Here is a 21,109-nt window from a genome sequence, read left to right on the forward strand (position 1 = left end):
CTTAATGAATACATATAGATTCTAAAATAAAAACTAAAAAATTTATTTGGGATTAAAAAAGTGCTAAAGCTAAATCTTTGCCTTCCTTAATTACTCCAAAATTTAAAATACTAAGAAAAATTCATTCCATAATATTAGGAGATCATTTTGATAATGAATGCATATTGATTCATGACCTTTATTTTCTTTTAAATTTATATTATCTGTTTTGAGTAAAACACTAGAGTTCTTCCTGGTGAAGATTTCCCTCTGGGGCTGAATGATTTAAAATACACACAAACATATACAATGGAATGAGTTTTTTTCTATAACTAGAACATGTTAACTAATTATACTATTAAAACCACACCTTTCTCAAGGACTTATCTGGACTTTTGAAAAGTATATTTGTACTCTGGAATTGGTCTAAAACTAAAATTGTATATTTATCTTAAAATCGCTTTGCCCATATATTTATGTTATCACTACATAAATATTTTATTCTCATATCAAAAATGTATAAATCTGATTATAGATAATTTGGGGTTGAATACACCAAGGGAAGTATGATAGATATTTTAGAAAGCATGTGTTTCATAGCTGTTCTCCAATTTTAATTATTCCCAGGTCACTGAAGAACATTAATGCTATTTCTTGATTGCTGGTTGCCATTCAAGTTGGTTGGTGGTAGAAATAGCCTTTATATATCTGTAACATGAGAGAAGTATTTATGGAGTGATGAGGAAAATGTGGAGATAAGAGAAAGGAGAGAAAGAGAGAAACAAATAGGCTATGTATGGGGAAGGGAAAAAAATCATTTATTTAGCAGCTGATTCCTACTAGTCATGGTCCTAAGCCCTTAACAAATATTACAAGCCTGGGAGAAGGATGCTATTATTATAATTCACTTTCCAGTTGAGGAAACTGAGGGAGTTAGAGGTTAAATGACTTGCCTAGGGTCATGCAGCTAGGGAAAGTCTGAGGTTAGTTGGATCTCAGATTTTTCTGACTCTAAACCAACTTTCTATACACTTGCTTATCACCCAGATGCCTCCAGGAAGGTTAAAGAGTAGGTAGTTAGAAAACACAGAGAGAAGCAGTAGAATACTAGGAAATGGGTTTGAAGGAAAAAGGGTATATAGGTATGAATCCTAAGGTTGATTATATATTATGAATGAGTGAAACTAGTTGGGGAATACTGAGAGAGTGGATATTAGGGAGAGGAAGAAGTGTTCTCTGACCTGAATACCTGGCCAAAGTGCCCTAGGTCCTATTGAGCTTTCATAGAATGATATTAGTATCTGGGGAATTGTGATGAAAGAACCTGTATAGATCTTGAATATCAGAATGGCATATTTCTAAGATCCCAGTCTCTAAAGATAAAAAGAGAGGACCTGAAGAGAAGCCAGTGGGATCCTCAGGAGTGATGAAATTAGCTGCAAATCATGATCTTGTAAGAATACACATGAATAGGAAAACTGCACAATACAACCTGTGAAACAATTCCAAAGCAGCTAGAGTGATGTTTAGTGATCCCTGCTCTAAAATAGCTTTTCAATTTTTGGAAACGTATTGACTTTATGGAAATTGCAATCACCTTGAAAAATTCATTAGCAGGTTTTGTTGGGTATTTTATGTAGTCCCGATTGTCTTTCTTCTTTGCTGGAAATATATATTACTCCAGGGTAGTCTGAGAATTGGAAAAAAATTCACACTGATATTTTAAAAACAGAAGTTCAAAATAGATTTGTGAAACTACCAGGGAACTGAATGCCTAATAACAGAGATATTTACTGCATCTGCATTAATACTTCTGTAAAGCAAAATTTTTGTGGATGTTTGGGGGCAATAGATATTTAGGCTAAAAGTATTATGCCAACTATACATGAATTTAAAATCTTAAGAAGGATGTCATTTATGTCATAATTTAAGATGACACAAAGATTTATTTTAAAGAAAAAGGAGATTAATTGAGCTAAGGCTGTCATTTAGGAAGACATAAGTTATATGATCAAATTAAGCAAAATTATTACTTAGTTATTAATTTCTCATGGCTCACATACAGCAGGAAATGTAGTGTACATTGGTTTCTTTCGCATTTGTTTTTTTTTTTTTTTTACAGGAATAAAGTCCTCTCTGAAACATGTAGAAACAGAGCATTTATTCTTATTTTTAGCACAAACTTACATTTTCTAAGAAAAATATTGTTTAAATTAAAATTTCCTTGGGAAAATAATGGTTTACACTGAGAATAAAATGTCTTTGCATTTTAACATAGTAAACAAACAAACTAGTTTAACTGGTTAAAAAAATTCCCCAAAGCCATCTTTTCTCTGTTAGCTTTTAGAAAACTGGTACTTTGCTGAGAGCTATGTTCTCTCTTAATAAGCATCTATTTTCTATGCCATACACATCTAGTTGAAGTGTTTTTCACCAATAAATATAATTTAGGGTCTTTTCATAACTTTTTGAGTTGTTTAATTTCGTATTATTTTCTTTGATTCTGATAAATAATTTGATTATACATTTACAATGTTTAAACCAAGTCATGATATTCATTCCTTTCTGAAAAGTGTCATTTTCACCTTCCATTTAGAAACTGGCATACCTGCTGCTGATATTTTTTTAAATCACACTCAATATAAAGCATCATTAAAAAAAAGTGTCATCCTCTTAATGCATTGTCGGGGTGGGAGGAGAGGAAATGTATCAATAATAATAAACTGATTTTTATGAGCTCATGTTTTTATTTGTTATCTGTCAAAATAATTGTTAACTTATTAAAAATGCAGACTAATAGTTAAAAATCTATAATCCTCGTTAAATAATATACTTTGTGTAATAATAGGCTCAGTTTTCATCTTTAAGTTTGCAACTGCACTAGTTATTTATTTTTTTCCTATTGCCCTGCTAGTCTAAACTGTGATCTTGCCAAGTTCTTACATGACTGTATAGGGCAATAATTTAATCATTCTTGTCAGAGGAGACATCTTTAATCTCTTTCAGATATGAGAAAGGAAGTTAAATTTGGGGGGAGGGAGAGGGTTGTGTGTGTGTGTGTGTGTGTGTGTGTGTGTGTGTTTGTATAAATATTTTCTATATTAGAGAAACCACTAAACTACCTTGGCTCTCAGTTTCCTTGTTTGTAAAATGAGGCTGAACTAGAAAATGGGTAAAATCCCTTCTGCCTCTAAATCCTTGACTTGAACCCAGTAGCTTTGGAAAAGTATACCCCAATTTAGTGGAACCATCACAGAACCAAGAAACTTCACATTGAAACAGACCCTAGATATTACCTATTTAAATTTATACCTAAATAGCAGTCTCTTCTACAATATTGCAGCAAGTATTCATCCAACTTCCTCTTGAAGACTCGAAATAACTAGGGAATTCACTTTCTCCTGAGGCAGCCCATTCCTTTTTTAAACAGCTTTAATTGTTTGGAACATTTTGTTTTCTTATTTCATGCTAAAATTTGCCTCTCAAACCTGTGTTGTCTAGGGTCTAGCAGAAAAAAAAGTCCCTCTTGAACTTCATACACTTGAAGAATAAAGAGGGAAATCAGAAATAAATGTAACAGGGAATTCAGGAAAAGCCAAAAGATCAAAAGTCCAAAGAGGATAGACAGAATAAAAACACAGCTTTTAAGCAGAAAAAGATTTTTTTTAAGACAGAAAGAAAATAAAGAGTAAAATGCAAAAAGCATAATGATCAGGTGTTATTCTATGAAGGAATATAAGCAGAGATCAGTCATCAAGAGAATCCTGCAACTCTAATGGTCATGGAACAGAAAAAATAAAATCCAAATTATTCAAAAGAGAAATTAAACTTTTTGAAATAAAATGTTAGAAGTTAATTTACTAATAAAATGGACAATTTTAATCATATCAAATTAATTTTTTTCAGAAATAAATCCAATATAATTAAAATTAGAAGAGAAACATAACAGAGGAAATTTTTTACAGGTTTCTCTGATAAATGTTTCATATCCTATAGATGGAAAATTTATATTATAAATACATGCTACACACATATCTATGTAGGACTTGAGACATATATCAGAGAATCATACATACATATATATATATATATATATATATATATATATATATATGTTTATGGAAATGATTCAAACATATGAGACTAAGAACCATTTCCCAACACGTAATGGACAAAAGTTATGCATCATTAATTTTAAAAGGTCCAACACATTGACAATAAAAAGATGCTCAAAATTACTGATAATTAAAGAAATGAAAATAAAGCAACTTTGAGATTTCTATATCATACCTATTAGTCTGGTAAAGGTGACTAAAAAGAAAATTACAAATTTTGTAAGGTCTGTGGACAAATAAATATAGTAGTATATTATTGGTAGAGTTATGAAATGTTATTTCTATTTCAGAAAGAAATTTGAAATTATGCCCCCCATCACTAAATGTCCATATAATTTGTCTTATCTTTATCATTAGTAGGTCTGTTTCCCAAAGAAGTCAAAGAAAGAGGAAAAGGATTTAAATATACGAAAAATATTTAAAGGATCTCTATTCATGGAAACCAAAAGAGAAAAATAGGGAACCAAAGAGGTATTGTATTAGAAAATGGATAAACAAAGTACGATATATGAATGTAGTAAAATATAATTGTGTCATGAAATTGTTAAAAGGATAATTTCAGAGAAAAATGGGAAAATTCCTATGAATTTCTTCAGAGTGAAATTAGCAGAACCATGAGAACAATTTATGTAGTCATATCATTTTTTAAAAGATTCTTTAGATATTTAAAACTCTTAATTACACAGTCATACACCACAAGCATAAAAGAGAGAAGATTAAACAGAACCCTAGCTTCATGATAAAAATTTGATGAATTTAAAATACAGAAAAAAGTCATTTTTGGAAATGGTCAGTGTAAAACTTTGGGGGCAAGACTATATATAAAGAAATATAAAGAGAATTTTCTGTTTATTCGCTTTTTCAATTTACTCAATATGGGGATGGTATGGGGGTACAAGGTCCTCTGGACACCTGAGTTTGTAGAGCAGGGGTCGGCAACCTTTTTGGCTGTGAGAGCCATAAATGCCACATTTTTTAAAACGTAATTTCGTGAGAGCCGTACAATGCTCACAGTGCGCTCCTGTAACAGTGCCTGAAAAAAAATTGACTTTATGGCTCCTGCAGAAAGAGCCATATCTGGCCCTCAAAAGAACCAGATATGGCTCAAGAGCCATACATTGCCGACCCCTGGTCTAGAGGAATCCCAGGTCAAAAGAGTACATGAGGATTTCCTGGACCCTGAACACCAGGAAGGCTGCTGGTGGAAGAAAACTATTCCTGGTACAATTAAAATGACAACTGCATAAGCAAAGGTTTCTCTGAGAGATGCATTTCCTTCTGTTTTACATGCATTTCCTCTAGTCTTATGATAAGGGTTTTAGCATAGATGTGTACCTTTTGTTTGCATCTCAAGCATTAGATTCTCCAAGATATGCAACTCACTCTCCTCTATGACCACTGCCTAACATGTCCTAAACAATGTATACCTGTGGTTCTTTCCTAGACACCAAGGCACCTCACATAAGAATGTCACCTAATCCTCCTTATTTAGCCCCTTACCCACCTTCCTTTACAGGTCATGTAGTCTCTGTTCCTATAAAGTATAAAAATCCTCGACCTCTTTTCCTCTAGGAGGAGGACTCACCTGTACCTGCTTCCTGACCATTAACTCAATAAATTCCTATGCTCTTTTTGAAGAATCATTGGAGTCTGGTGATTTTTTAAGTGGGCACCCTCCTGAACCAGGTAATCAAGATCTCCCACAACAGGGCTATTATTAACAGGACACACAGACTAATTAAAAAAAGAAAAAAAGAAAAAGAATGAAGTTAATTCAGAATCAAAGTTCTAAATGAAGAATTTTTTAAAATAAAGAAGAAAAATCAAATTGAAATCAACAGTTTCTTTAAAGAAGGAGAGACCCTAGAAAATAGAATAAAGTTAAAAGGGAAAGGCAGAATAAAATTCACCCAAAGCTTTGAAAAAACAAATAAATTTCATGTGGTTAAAGAGCCAGAATATACAAATAGAGCTTAAGCATTATAGATCATAAAACATAAAATATATGCATATTTTATAGCATCATATTATAACACGTTTATAAACTTACATGCATGTATTCACATATAGCATAAATAGCATGAGGCAGGATATAATACAAATAAACTTCCCAGACCTTTGGAAACAGGACGGTTCCCAAAAAACTATGCCTCTTTCTGCATTTTAAGTTCGTCTCATTTCTATCAGGAAGTTTTTTGTTTGTTTAATCTTCATTCTTTTAAATTGATGGCACCTCACTGAGTAATTAAGAGTTTTAAAATTCTATCAGTGTTTTTTTCCCTAAAATGTTATTATTGTATAAAAGTAAGCATAAGGTAACAAATTAGTGATCACTTGAGTCCAAAAACTGCTCCCACAGGAAAAAAAATATGCCTAAACGCTAAAGGTATGAGGTCATTAATTTTAACATTTTCAATAAAAAGCAAATGTTGCAAGAAGCCAGTAAAAAGGTTTTTGTTTTTTAAGGAAATGCTGATTCAAATAACCAAGTATAGCTCACAATAATGAGAAATCAAAGAAGAGAATAGTATACTACTAAATGAAAAAGAGTTTAAAATATGACACAAGGGAATATACCTTGTAAAACTGAGCTTAATGATTAATGAAAAAAAATTAGATCTTAAAGACTAGGGAGGCATTTGATACAATCTTAGGGGGTAAATGAATACTATCTAATACAAAAATATACAAAACCTAAGGAGAGTTAAACAAGTACATTTTACAAAGTATTAATCATAAAATCAATCATAATCTTTATTGGCTATTATTAAAAAGAAGAAAATATTTTGAATGGAGTGGCAAAACAAAATATAAGGAGGACCCAAGAGGTTTAGAAAGAAAGATCCTAAAGATTCAAGTCAGATGAAAGAGGAGCTGAATTAATAATATTTCATGTCATAAACCCCTTTCAGTTCTAAATCCCATTCAGTGAATGAATACTTTTGTGGAAGTAATAATATAATGAGAAAATGCACAAATTATGGGTAAGGCACAGAAGAAAAGTACTTCACCCTAAACAGTTTATAGGTCAGTGTTTGGCAAACCTTTTAGAGACCAAGTGTCCAAATTGTACCCCCCATGTTACAGGTGAGGCACCCCCTTACCACAGATAGGGGAGGGAGGAAGCACTGTTGGGCAAAAGGGAGGATGAAGTGAAAAATGTCCTCAGGCATGTTGGAGAGAGGGAGCAGCCACCTTCCAGCACATGTGCCATAGGTCCTCCAACATGGCTACAGGTGAACAGAAAAGTGACAGTAATTTCTTAACTCTCAGCAACAGTGGTGACTATACAAGAATAACATGAAAGTAGGAGAGAAGAGACTGAGATTAGTGGAGTAGAAAATGGGATCTTAGCTCAGAAAGTGAAAGACCCCCAAAAGTTTTTATTAATAAATCTTCCCCTGGAAGCAGGGAAGGAGTTGCATATCTGTGTTGAGACAAGACTTCTACAATAGGTTTCATTTGAGAAAACTGGCATTAGTAGCAGACTACATTCTCTGAGATAGTGTTATACATCTCAGGAATGTATTCTCTCTCTACCTCACTTTTATCCCAGGATTATACAATATATGACACAGACTAGTCTCCAGGTACAACTAATACCCACAGTGGAGGTGGTGATGGTGAGGGACATAGAATCAATAAAGAGATTTTCTGACTCTAAAATTGCCATGTCAAGAACAGGATGAAGTATGGGACTGCATAATTCAGAGCACTCATTGACTTCAATCACATGATACTTCTTTCATTTGCCATTTCTTTCTTCATGAATTGACATTTTTTAAACAAAACTTTCTTATCTTTTGTTTTTATGCTAGTTACATTTCTCAATGTGTCTTTCGTCTCTCTTCTTCCTAGAGAGTTATCTCTTATGAAATAGAATAAATAAGAGAAATAGACATTTTTGTAAAACTAAAGAGCATATCAAAAAGTATGATATTTTATCAACAGTTCCCATTTCTTCAAAGAAGAGAGCAAAGTATCTTCCTACATCTCTTTTTGGTAGCCAAATTTTATCATCACACTTGCACTGATTTTCTTTTACTACATTGTTTTGTCTTATAGCCCTGGGTGATATTTCAGTACATTTTCAGAATCACAACATTTTAATCACTCCTGAACTGATAAGATACTATTTTATTTCTATTTCCTAGCTATTATAAGAAGTGCTCTTATGACTATTTTGGCAAATGTTTTTATCTCTAATTTTTATTTTATTAATTATATCTTTTATTTTTTATAATTTTAATTTACTTTCACCACTAATTTTGGAGAGTATATATAACTAACCATAGATAAAATGTTATGCTTATATTAGTCATTTTTTGAACAATTTCAAATTGTTTCCTAAAATGTTTAGACTAAATCAGAGTTCCAAAAATAATATATTAATATGCCTATCTCTTCATAATCCCATAAACATTTATTTTGCCCATATTTTATTATCTCTGCCAATTTTGTGGATAACAGAGGAAACCTCAGAGTTGTTTTGATTTGAATTTATTTTATTTATGATGTATGACATTCTTTCATATTGTTAGTAGTTTTCAACTCTTCTTTTGAGAAATATTTATTTATTTCCTTTTATGAATTGTTAATTTTAAGAATGAGGTCCAAATAGAAAACAAGGCAGAAGGTATATCTATCTATCTATCTATCTATATCTATATCTATATCTATGTCTATATATATATCTTTGGTATATATCTACATATATTTGTATAATATCTACAAATCTAATGATTCACAAGAAGGAGTTCAAATTGGGAAATCTACAAACTCTACCCAAGAGACATTGAAGAATAAAGAACGTCAAAGAGAGGTTACAGTTTCTGAATGGTAAGTTCAATAAATATTGATATGGAATGGAAATGAGTAACAGAAAAATTCTCGATAAAGGGTACCACAAAAATGTTAGTGTAAGAGAGTATAGTATAGTATAAGAGGAAGAAAAGGGTCGTAAAAAAGAAAAAAGAGAAATAAGGGAAAAGAATGAGAAATATACAAACTAAATATAAGGACTTGAGATAAGGTAGATAAATGGGAATAGAAGAGGATCTTTTGGGCTCACATTAGCTGCTAGTATATAACAAGATTGCATTTTACTTTTAAATTCACAATAGAAAGTAGATTCATAAATTTAGAGCTGTAAGGAATTTAGAGGCCAAACCCTGATTTATATATGGGGAAACTGAGGTATAGAGAGAATTTAATGAGAGATTTTAAAGAGAGAATTTAAATGCCTTGCCTAGATTCCTATAGCCAGTAAATACAGAGGCAAGATTCAAACTCAGGTTCTTTTAATGCAAGTCTTATGTTCTATTCACTGTTCTATCTAATGTCATATGGATAATTTCTTTGACTACACTGAGAATAAGCGAGGTTGAGAATACAATTGGTTTTGTGTCACTGGAGTTCAGAGAATTAGGAGTCATTTTGTAAAATAATCTATACCCTAAATTTGAAAAGCAGACCTTTCAGCAAATAATTTCAAATGCCATTAAAGTGAACTGGTATAATTCAAGCTTTTAGTGTCAGCTGGTGGTGCCTACAGATATAATAATTACTGAAGATTCTCTAAACTATATTGCCTAGTACCAGTAATTTTAGTGGGATCCAAAGGGCAGGACCTATGCAGAATCCAAACTGTTCCTATCTATATCTAATGGCTCACATGGGGTAGGTATTATGTACTACAAATAGAATTTAGGATTGAATATGATACTCTATTTGGTAAGGGTAAAGCAAGCCAGGGCAGATGATCAGAGGACTATAATCTCCTGTATTCTTTGTGATTGGCCTCTGAATATAGCCTAAGATTGTTGGCATGTTGGCTATTATACCACATACTTAATTCATTTAGAGTTTATTGTCATCCAAATATCCCAAAATATGGTGCCTTTCTCCGTGTGAAATATTAACTAGCTATTCCTTTTTCATTTTGTCCTTGAGAAGTTGACTTTATTTACCCAAGTACAGAACTTTCCCTAAGTATTTTAGGATTACTCCTGTACTTACTCATCCCTCACCCCCCCCCCCCCCAAAGCCACATACACACAACTCTCTACCATCAGGGTATTCCTGCTAATGATTTTAAGATTACTTGGTAGAGTTAGAAGTGATCTTAAGAGGTCATCAAGTACAATCCTCTAACGTTTTAAAGGTAGCCATGGAGACATAGAGAAGTTAAAGGGTTTGTCTAAGTTCACACAGCTAGTAAATATCTGAGAGTAAAATTTAAGCCCAAATCTTTTTTTATTTTTAAATATATCTAAATCCAGAGCTCTGCCTACAAAAGCTACTTACTATCTTGCCATAGAGGTGGAGTGGTACCTGATAAGAGTCATTGTCATCTTGATTTCCTTTTTAGGTTTTATCCCCTACCATCCATTCACTTCAACACTTATCAAGTGTTTATCAACTTTTATTAAATGTAAGGCTAACCAACATATTGAAGTTCTTTTTTGACTGAAGTGTTTAATATTCCCTCTGCAGCCTTTTAGTCACTTGAGATTATATCTATTCATTAACAGTTATCTAGGATACATTATTGACATAAGCATTCTTCTCTATTAAGACTTATGACTTTGACTATAGAAATGACATTTGAAAAGTGTTCATCCAAATTATCCATCCATATTCTGACAGCTATCAATTTAGTTTCTTTATGGAGCAAATAGTAAAAGAACACTTCACTCTGGAAATTCTGAAGCATCTACTCTTTGCTGAAGTTTAGACTGGGCAATGGGGGAAATAAAAAGAGGAGATACATATCATGATTGCCTCAAAGGAAATTCTATCCTACTGGATAAGAGAAATTACTAAGAATAGGAGCTGGTTTTTGAGATTTTTTTTGTTTTGCTTTGTTTTTAATTACTTCTTCCTTCAGTGTTTGTTCCTGGAAGCCTAGTAACCCAATCAATGAGTGATCGATTTATTTTGCTTTCATTAATTTATTTTATATTTGCCATTTTTCTTTTTAAAATTTCAAATACTGAGTGGAGCTGTGGAAAGGGATATATAGATTATATTAGAACAAGGTTAAAGTTCCTTTTAATATTATCATACTTTTAACAGTCTGTCAGGAAACTAGACAGAAGTGATAGGGGATAAGTCAAAGGGACAGTTTCTAAGGGACATCAAATTAATAGGATGGGGCAAAGTTGAAGCTTGGTTCAAGTTGGTGTAAGAGGATGAGGCCACTGAGACGTTTTCAGTCTGGTAAACATGCTGACTCCATAGCTCTTAAAAGAAAAACAGAAAGAGACCTGTGACATGTCCATGAACCATGTGGGAAATAAAGACAAGGGCCCCTATACAAAATGTTTGCTGGTGGGTTTGGGCCATTTCATTGTATGCAACATTAAAAGGATTCTATGGGGTGTGAAAAAAAGGCTTTTATGGGCCAAATAACAGTAGGGTTGGTAAATGCTTTGTTCTTTCAGACATGGTTTGAGTATCCTGTAATTATAAAGGCTCTTACCTCACTCTTTAGACAGGAGTCAGTAGATTATTACTATGCAAAGTCTTTAATCTAGTCTGCTATCTAAGGATCCATTGAAGGACCTGGGCATGTTTATAGGAAGAAGACTGGGGTGGTCTGAGGTGGAGAGAAGGGCATTGTCTTCCTTTGAAAGATGGCTAAATGGTTCAGGGATGAGAAGAGATATGTCTGCTTGACCTTATAGTACAGAATTCAAAACAATGTGTGGGAGGGAAGAAGATATTAGGCCTCCTAATATTTTGCTATTGTTCAATTGTTTTAGTCACATTCAATTCTTTATGCCCCTATTTGGGTTTTTCTTGGCAAAAGTGCTGGAGTGGATTTTCATTTCCTGCTCCAAGTCATATTAAGATGAGGAAATTGAGACAAACAGGGTAAAGTGACTTGCCCAGTGTTATAGAGCTAATGCGTGTTTAAGGCCAGATTTGAATTCAGATTTTCTGTTACTTCATACCTGGCACTTGTTAAGGGAGAAACCAGGGAAAGGTGCCTTGAACAGTAAATATGGGTCCAGGTGGGTGTGAGAGACAGGAATGACAGGAAGGGGCCCAACAAATAGGGAGACTAAAGTTTAACAGCAAAGGGGTGTCTGTTACTGAATTGGCTGTTAGGTCCAACTGCCACTCTGAAGCACCAAGGCCAGGCCTGTGGTAATCAGCAAAGTAAAGGCAACACATTTAATCAAGGACAAACTAAGATTAAGGATGGGAATAGGATTTATTACACTTAAAAGCTAAGGGCAAACCACAGGGGCAGGGGAAGGACTTGACTACACTCTCCTATGATCTAAGCAAGACAGAGCCCAAAGAAAGCTGTACTGGAGTCACAAGGGGAAAGTTCCTCCCAACCTGGTTCCAGCCAGGTTTGGTCAGCTTAGCTGAGGACCTGAGGGTGGCTTTACTTGGGATCTCATGGCTAATCCAGGGATGGTTTCAGGATGCCAGGAGTCAACTCCACCAGAACAGGTGATTCAAGGTACCCAGGTAGGGAGAGAAAGTTTGCAATGGTATCCACCAGATCACAAACCACTCCCTACTCATTGCTGCTCTGCAGGTCTGATGTCCTCTGCTATAAGCCTTCACCACTCTCAGGATCCCAGGGAATCTGGATACAACTCCCCCAGCTCTGAGATCTCCAGGGTCAGCAACAGTTTGTGCCAACCACCATGGCGTCCTTCTCAGGCACAAGCCACTTCCTCCTTCCCCTGCCTTCCATTCAGAATGTCCATGACCTCCAGCTAAGGCTTTTCCTAGCCTGCTTACAAACCTACTTTTAAACTTATGCCTCTTACACACTCTATCTACTATACTATTATCTTTTTCTCCCAAAATTTAGATCTATATAAAAGAAGAAACCAGCTAAGTGTCTCGGTGATAAAACCTGAGCTCAGATTTGATCTTAAGCAGTGACTAGCTATGTGATCCTGGACAAGTCACTTAACTTCTGTTTGTCTTAATCCCCTGCAGCAGGAAATGACAAACCACTCCAGTATCTTCGTCCAGAGAAAGTCATCGATGGTATGGTCCATGAGGTCATGAAGAGCTGAATACGACTGAATGCCTGAAGAAAAAAAGAGAAGAATGGATTGCCTCAAGAGAACTCGCCTCCTTTGAAGCATCTTCAAGAAAAGGCTGGGAGGTCACTTGTGTGTGTGGTAGTTGGAATTAGTTTTCCTTGGAGGGGAATGGTATGGGTTACAATAGACAGCTTTGGACATCCCTTCCAACTCTGAAATTCAGCAGAAGTTATTATTATATACAAGAGCATTTATAATCATCTTTTGTTGGATGGACCTTTAAAAGAAATTTCTAAACTTGTTCAGAGGATAAAATCTACATTCTTACTTTAACCATAAATTAGCCCTAACAGTTTGTTTATAAAGACAACTATCTGCCTTGAGCAGGTCCAAAAATATAGCTTTGATTTCTACAGCATTTGCCTGTTTGATTTCAAGGGGAAAAGTAGCTTTTAATAACCACATGCGTTGTAAAAGTTGGTTCTCATGGTGCATAACCCCAGCTACCCTGGCCAANTATCTATATTTTCTGTATTACACACATACACACACACACACACACACACATATATATGTATATATATATATACAGACATATGTATATATAAATATATATAGTTTATTTGTTTATATATAATAGATTGGAGGTCCTGGAGCGTCAGAATTATCTTTTGCCTTTCTTTGAATCTGCAGGGCTCAGAACAGTATACCAGGAAGATTGTAGTAACTTAATGAAAGCTTATACCCTGATTGACTGAAGCCAGGTCTTGACTTCAGACCTTTGTTCCACCCTGCTCCCATCAGTGACTCAGAATCATACAATGTTCTATATGAAGGGGATCTAGGATTTTTGTGAAGTCCAAGAGTACTTATGAAACTGGACAAGGTAATGCAATTAGTTTGTAACAGAACAGTTTCTGAGACCAGAAGATTGTAGTGATAGATGGGGAAACAATCTCAGAAATCATAAGATCCAATTCTTTTTTATTTCACTAATCAACAAAAAACCTGAAACCTTATTGTTCAGTTGTTTCAGCCTCTTTATGACCCCATTTTGGATTTTGTTGGTATAGATACTAGAATGGTTTACCATTTTCTTCTTTGGCTTGTTTTATAGAGGAGGAAACTGAGGAAAACAAGGTTAAGTAAATTGCCCAAGATCACACAACTACAAATATATTGAGGTCAGATTTGAACTCAGGACTTCCTGACTCCAGGTCTGGTGCTCTATCAAGTATGTCACTTAGCTGCCCAGTCAATTGAAACCTAGTCAGTTTAAATTATTTTAGGTTCTAAAAGGAGTAAATAGCAAAGATAGGATTAGAACCCAAGTCTGCTGACTCCATCTCTAGTGTTCTTTTCACCATAGATCTCTTATCTTCACTAAACTCTGTCTGCATGTAAGAGAGGATGAAGGCCTTGAACTTGGTTTGTTTCATAAATCTACAATAACATTTTGCTCAATTTAATTATATCTATGGTTGGACATTTCCAAAAGACACTGGCATGCGTGTGGTAGTCTCTGTGGTAATGTACATTTTTTAAGATATTAGTAAAAATAATAACTAACTTTTGCATCATGTTTTAAAGTTAGCAGAATATTTCACAGCCATTCTTGATCTGAGACTACCATGAGGTATGTGCTATTATTATTACCATTTTACATATAAAGAAAACAATACTAATAGAGGCAAAGTGATTTGCCTTAAGTCACACATCTATTATGTAAAAGGGGAGGGCCTTGAACTCAAGTTTTCCTTAATCCAGGGCCAGCCTTCTGTCTAGAGCCATTTAGCTGGTACAGTGGCTAGAATTCTGGAACTGACCTGACTACAGGCCTAGATATTTATTTACTAGCTGTATGGCCTTGAGTTAGTTAGTTAACCTCTGTCTGCCTTGGCTTTCTCATCTGTAATAGCACCTACTTTACAGGGTTGATGCAAAGATAAAATGAGATAATATTTGTAAATCTTAAAGCACTATAGAAATGCTAGCCAATCCAACTAGTCTTTATATCTGTGTAAATTTATAGCATTTTTTTCTTTCCTTTCCTTTTTATGAAAAAAAATCTTTCTTGTGTTTTTATTCTCTTCCATTTAAGGCTGAACACAACATTCTGTCCTGAAGTGGTTGTTATGTTCTTTATGTTCAAACAAATTTGGCCTAGGGTCTCTCTTTAAGATTTTAGCTGCAGTTCGAAGTTTAACAGGAACCTAAAAGAATGAAACACCACAATGGAACATTTCATATCTATCACATCAGCTTGGAGTTTTGTTTTGTTTTGTCTTGTCTTGTTTTGTTTTGTTTTGTTTCGTTTTTAATTCTTTGATGATTATGGTATGTCCCACTTGCTACTTTTAGCCTCTAACAATGCCCTCTTCTGTTCACTAGGTTCACTCTGTTAAAAACAAAATGATTTATCCCTTGGACTTTATGGGGCCATTTTCTGTTGGTTGACTGTCTGTTCTGGCTCAGCAAATTTGATGACTCATGGCTAGAGGGGATTTCTTGGTTCATCTTTACTCTCTGATTTGAAATATCCATCATCTTGGCTACTCATAGAATAGTGTTTTTTTTAAAGTTGAGGTTAATTTGTTTCAACTTATTCAAAACTGTTAGAATTATTGTTATTTTAAAAATTTACTTCTATAGTGTTGGTCCTCCAGGAAGCCCAAGCACCTTCTCAATTATAAATCATGAATGAACTAAACTAATGACCCTGAATATATATTTCCTTAATTGGTTTACATAATGACCCTCTATCCTTTGGTAGAACTAGGGACACTTAAACTTTTGGAATCCTCCTAGTAAGTCAACATTGGAAAAAAACCTCAGAGCCTGTCCAAAACCTTCTTATACAAATCATGTTTATCATATCCTCTGATAATTTCCAGCCTCTGCTAGAAAAAAAAAATCCTTTAGCAATGGAGGACTCAGAGTCTGGGGAAACAATATTCCACTTACAGATATCAGTTTGAGAAATATTTATAAAGCACCTATTATGTTTAAGGTTTTGTGCTAATTGATAGGGAAACACAGAAAAAGGGAGAAAAAAAATCTCTATCTTCATGGAACTTACATTCTACCAGGACAATGTAATTGCGTGAGAGAAATATGATCAAGAGACAAAGTAATTTGAGGAGGGATCAAATACTAAGAATTGGGATGTAAAAAAGGGACAGTTTCCCTTAGGAGATGGGATGGGCCCTGGCATCTGATTTGAGGCTTGAACAAAGGCAAAAATTGGAGAGGCTTGATGGATTTCATTGTTTGATGCCATGGAGATTTTCCAACTAAGATTTACATCGATTAATAAATTTAGCAAATATTTGTTAATCATTATTAAACATCAGGCCAAAATCAACCTCTCTTAAATTTTCCCCATTAATAGTTCTAACCTCTGGCATCAAGCAAAACAGGCTTAGGTGTGGTCTGAACCTGACTCTTGTGTTGCTGCTATATTTGGGTAGGGAGAGAACTCTGGTTATATCTTTGAGGAGCTGAGTTTTCTAATTGGTCGTTTATTCATTCATACAACCAATAACTATTAAACTCAATTTTATTCAGCAACATTTACTAAGTACCTACCATGTTCAGGACCTGGGGATAGAGTGTGTGGAAGAAGCATAGGGAGAGGGAGCTCCATTGTGTTTCACTATAAAAGGATGGAGAGTGCCTGGGACTACAGGAACTAAGCTGAATAAATCACTTGGCTGAAATGAAGTTCTCGTCAGCGTGGTACTATGGACATCATTAGACTTAAGGTCAGAGAATCTAGATTCGAATCCTGGCTCTGGCACTAACTGCCTGATCTTGAACAAATCTCTGAGCTGTGTTTAATGTGAGAGGAAGAAGAGGGAGGCAGAATGGCAAGATTTGACCTTCCTCACCTGCTATACAGAGAATACACAGTACTTTTTGCCTGAATTTAAGCTATTAGCTATAAATTTGAGGATCAAAATTCTGTGCACAAGTGATTGAGGAGTAAGGAGAAAGGGAAGTGATGACCTTCTAGATGACTTCAGAGTTCAGAGGCCTGATGTACAAGGAGAGACTAGACTGGAATCAAGTGCACATGCTTAGGGTTCTAGTTAATGAGCTCCAGTTCTCTTTCCTGGTAGATTCAAAGTGAGGAGAATTGCTCTGAATTCCTAGAATTCAGAGTGGGGTAGGGAAGAGCTCAACTTAGCCAAGGGCACCTACCTTCCTTTTCTTTCTCTTGCTGATCTCAGTTGAATGAATGTCCTGGGGAGTGACCAGGGCATCCACCAAAGCAGTCTGGAGGACTCACTGGCTACTGATTGGCCAGTCATTTTGCAGGGGACAGACCAAGAGAACATGAATGACTCAGTGTAAGCCATCACTCCTTTTGGAGAGCATAGCAGAACTGGAGACTAGACAGCAACAAGTGAGTGATCTACTTCCCCAGCCCTGGAGAAGATTAGCCATCACTCGGGCTCCATGTCCTATAAGGAGCTCATAATAACTTGTGCATCACCAGAGACTCACCCTAAGGAAAAAAAAAGTGGGAGTCCTTGAAGGGAGAATAGGATTCCCCAAAAAAATTATGAGGTGCCCCTCAGCCTTATGTATTCTCCACATATGTGCCTGCCTACCTCTGTATTTTAAGTTGGAGCCCACTGTTCCCAGGAGCCATTATATTGCATGTTTTATAACTGCTGCTTTTGCTGTAACTTCTTTTTTTTTAAAACCTTTATCTTTCATCATAGAATCAATATTGCGTATTGGTTCTAAGGCAGAAGATTGTTCAGGATTAGGCAATGGAGGTTAAGTGACTTGTCCAGGGTCACACAGCTAGGAAGTGGCTGAGGCCATATTTTATTTTATTTTTTTTAAGTTTTTATTTTGAATATTTTCCCACAGTTACATATTTCATATTCTTTTCCTCTCCCCAAAACTTCCCTATCCCCCCCCTTAGCCGATGCGCAATTCCACTGGATTTTACATGTATCATTGATCAAGACCTAATTCCATATCATTGATAGTTGCACTAGGGTGATCATCTAGTTTCTGTATCCCCAATAATATCCCCATCAGCCCATGTGTTCAAGCAGTTTTTTTTTCCTCTGTGTTTCTCCTCCCACAGTTCTTCCTCTGAATGTGGCTAGTTTTCTTTCTCATAAGTCCCTCAGCCTTGCTCTGGATCATTGCATTGCTGCTAGTAGAGAAGTCTGTTATGTTCGATTGTACCACAGTGTATCAGTCTCTGTATACAATGTTCTTCTGGCTCTGCTCCTTTCACTCTGCATCAATTCCTGGAGGTCTTTCCAGTTCACATGGAATTCCTCCAGTTTATTATTCCTTTGAGCACAATAGTATTCCATCACCAGCAGACACAACAATTTGTTCAGCCTTTCCCCAATCAAAGGACATTCTCTCATTTTCCAGTTTTTTGCTACCACAAAAAGTGTGGCTATAAATATTTTTGTACAAGTCTTTTCCTTATGATCTCTTTGGGGTATAATGCAAGCAGTGCTATGGCTGAATCGAAGGGCAGGCAGTCTTTTAAAGCCCTTTGAGCATAGTTCCAAATTGCCATCCAGAATGGTTGGATCAGTTCACAACTCCACCAGGAATGCATCAACATCCTAATTTTGCCACATCCCCTCCAACATTCATTACTCTCCCCTGCTATCATTTTAGCCAATCTGCTAGGTGTGAGGTGATACCTCAGAGTTGTTTTGATTTGCATTTCTTTAATTATTAAGGATTTAGAACACTTTCTCATGTGCTTATTGATACTTTTGATTTCTTTATCTGGGAATTGAGGCCAGATTTTAAATTAGGACTTCCCATTTCTAGACCTGGCTCTCAATCCCCTGGGCCACCCACCTGCCCTCCTTATCATATCATCTTACTGAATACACATGACATGTAAGATGCCAACTGATTGATTGATACTGGGGAACTCACTCCAATGGGATATGTACCACATACATCAGAGGATGTATAATAAGCAGTTTATAAATGTGATCTACAACAACTTGAAGTTTTGCTAATTAATCTAAGCGGATGCTTCAAGTTACTTCAGAAAAAGAAAAAAAAAGCCATAGAATATGACCCTATTTTAGGCCAGTCATTTTATATATGATTATAAAGAGGATAGAGCAAGAGACCATGGATGGCTCAATGTAAGCCATCAGCACCATTAATACATTTGTAGTTTCACCTTGCCTATAGACAGATGCTTATTTTCCCAGGAGGATAATAAGATGAATCACTCCATCTGGATAAGTTTGTGTGAGTGTATCATCTAGGCATTTAGGGAAGGAATACAGAAAAAAGACAAAAGTATCGTGCTTCCTACTTGGGGAATTATTTTTTTTTTCCCTAGCACTGAACAAAAATGAGTTTTCAACAGCCTTGTGGGGTAGGCAGCCTTGGGCAATTAAAATATATTTTTTTCTGTCAGTATATGCCTTTGTTCTGGAATATTCCCTCCTACCTTTTCCAACTGCTAAATTCTCTGAGATGAATCATCATCTTGGAAGAGAAGAATGTCATTTTCATGCACAGATCTGTGTAATCATCTATCATAAATCATGCAAAGCACAGGGAAGATCCAAGATAGGGAGGATACAGCAAGGAAATAGGAGAAAGTTCTTTGTGGATTAATATTAGTTTCCTCCGAAGGGAATAACTTAGCCATGGCATTGGCATTTTGTCACTCATTAAGTGTCAGAGTGTAGGCTTTGGGGGGGCACCCTATATGACAAGTAGCATCGCTAACAACAAATGGTATGATGTGACTTGACAAGTTTTCAGCATGAGATATTATCAGCATTATCTCTCTGCTTGAAAATGTACCAATGCTGCTATTTGCCAGCAAAATAAATGGTTTGCATTAGGAAAAGGTGACCTTTCTCCTGCCTTCAGAACTAAGGCCTGGTACCTGCTCTAATGGTGTTTGTACAGAAATAGAATATGTTGTCTCTAGTCTTTTAGCAAACTTTGTAACAAAGATTTATTAAAACTACTGAAAATTAAATTTTCAGAGATATGATACATTAGATGCAGAAAGTACAGCTTCAACCTTGGGAAAAACGACAAAGTAGTCAATTGGTCTTCTGTGTTTCTCACTTTTTCTTTTGGTGCACTATTCTTTGGTTAGTGGCAAACAATTCTTTTCTCTCTCCCTTCCTTCTCAAAACTAAGACCTGGTTGATCTTTTGAGTTTTTCTTTTCCATTACTCACCACCTATTTATTTAGTGCCTTTAGTCCCACCCTTATATCCACCCCTTCAAATCCTGTTGTCACAAAAGTATTCATAACTAACTCTTAGACCCATTTATACTTCAGTTGAAAAATTACTGTAGCAGTAGCTTGCTATTTTTCCCAATAAGCCTAAACCTATTTACAATCCTTCATATAACTGGACAGGTTCCCTGTCCCTCAAGCTGCCCCTTGCTTGAAAGTAGGATGCTCATCCACTGCTCACACACAAAGGGGAAGTGCATTTTATCCTATTCAAGACTACCCCAAAAAAGAGTTGAACTCACAGATCAAAACCAACACCAGCTTGTCTCTTGTTATTTTGTTTTTTTAGAGCCTGCTGAAGTCATCTGTCAAAGTTCACGGTCAGCCAGATTATATTTTCTACAAGATTGTATTGATGCCTTTTGTTTTACATCATTAGTCATTTCTTTATATGCCACGGCCAACAACCACACAGTGAGCCCTCATTTATCACAAAAAAAAATACAGTTAAACAATACAATAAACACAGTCATGTCTGACAGCATGTTTTAGTTCGCATCTTCTCCCACATCTTCAAACATTCAACAAGCATTTATGAAGTACCTACTATATGTTAGGGACTATTTAGAAGCTGGAATTCTAGAGAATAGAAAACAACAAATACATACATACTACAACAACCAAAATCTCCACCTCAAGTAATTTCTATTTTTTTGAGGAAAGCCAAATATACAAATAAGTAAATATACCTAGAATCTGTCCTCACACACTTATAG

This window comes from Gracilinanus agilis, chromosome 1, assembly GCF_016433145.1.
Source record: "Gracilinanus agilis isolate LMUSP501 chromosome 1, AgileGrace, whole genome shotgun sequence".
In the NCBI taxonomy this organism is placed as follows: domain Eukaryota; kingdom Metazoa; phylum Chordata; class Mammalia; order Didelphimorphia; family Didelphidae; genus Gracilinanus; species Gracilinanus agilis.